Raw genomic sequence first — 1,657 nt, 5'->3', positions numbered from 1 at the left:
AGTGGGAGAATCATGGCAACTCTCTGATTCAGCTTCTTTCTCCCAGCATCCTGTTCTGTTTACTCCTCCCACCTATGTTTTAACCTATGGGGGCCAAGCAGTTTCTTTATTATAATTAACCAATGAAATCAACAGATAGAAAGATGACCCTCCTCCATCATTTTCCCTTTTTCTGTGTGTTGAATCTGTTTGCTTTAGGCTTTTTAAGACAGGGTTTCTCTGTGTAGCTTTGGACCCTGTCCTGGAATTTACTTTGTAGACCAGCCTGGCCTTGAACTCACTGAGATTCACCTGACCACCTGACTGCCTCCCGGCCAGACTGCTGCTATTAAAGGCGCGCACCACCACACCCAGCCTGTCAGCCTGCTTTTTTTGTTTTTGTTTTGTTTTTCGAGACAGGGTTTCTCCGTAGCTTTGGATCCTGTCCTGGAACTAGCTCTTGTAGCCCAGGCTGGTCTAACTCACAGAGATCCGCCTGCCTCTGCCTCTCGAGTGCTGGGATTAAACGTGTGCACCACCACCGCCCACGTGTGCTTTCTTATAGAACCCAGGACCAGTAGCCCAGGGATGGCACCACACATTGTGGGTTGGGCCCTCCCCCACCGATCACTAAATAAGAAAATGCTCTACAGCTGGATCTTATGAAGGCATTTTTCTCAATTGAGGTTCCCTCCCTTTAGATTACTCTAGTTTGTGTCAAGCTGACATAAAACTCGCCAGAACACCCTGCATCAGGAAACTCTTCCCAGTGAAAAAACACTATCTGATAAATGAACATGGCAGGGTGGGCTGGAGAGATGGCCCTATAGTTGAGAGCACTGGCTGTTCTTTCAAAGGACCCAGGTTTCATTCCCAGCACCCACATGGCAATTCATGGCTCTCTGTAACTTCAGTTCCAGGATATCTGGCTTCTTGCAAGTCATACCCCAGTGTACATTAAAAAAAATAAATCTTGAAAAAATTGAATATTGGGGAAGCGAATAAAGAACCTAGAAACAGGAACCTTGCTCATAAATCAAATCCTCAGCAGGGCACAGTGGTGCAAACATTTAACCTCAGTGTTGTAGGAGGCTGCTCGTTCGTTTCAGGCTGTGCACACTCCCCAAATAACCACACAGAAACTATATTCATTAAATTACTGCTTGGCCCATTAGCTCTAACTTCTTATTGGCTAGCTCTTAAATATTAATTTAACCCATTTCTATTCATCTGTGTATTGCCATGTGACTGTGACTTTCTAGCAAGATTCCATCTGGTGTCTTTCTCTGGCGGAGCTACATGGCATCTCCCTGACTTTGCCTTCTTTCTCCCAGCGTTCAGTTCAGTCTTCCCCGCCTAGCTCTACCCTACCCTATCACAGGCCAAAGACAGTTTCTTTATCAATCAATGGTTTTAACAACATACAGAGGGGAATCCCACATTATCCCAGCACTTGGGAAACAGAGGCATGTGGATCTCTGTGAGTTAGAGGCCAGCCTGGTCTACAGAGTGAGTTCCTAGGACAATCAGAGCTACAGGACAGCCAGAACTACATAGAGAAACCCTGTCTTAGAAATACAATAAACAGCCGGGCGGTAGTGGCGCACGCCTTTAATCCCAGCACTCGGGAGGCAGAGGCAGGCAGATCTCTGTGAGTTCAAGACCAGCCTGGTCTACA

Source organism: Microtus ochrogaster, chromosome 7 (genome assembly GCF_000317375.1).
Source record: "Microtus ochrogaster isolate Prairie Vole_2 chromosome 7, MicOch1.0, whole genome shotgun sequence".
NCBI classification, from domain to species: domain Eukaryota; kingdom Metazoa; phylum Chordata; class Mammalia; order Rodentia; family Cricetidae; genus Microtus; species Microtus ochrogaster.
Note: the sequence above shows the minus strand (reverse complement) of the source record.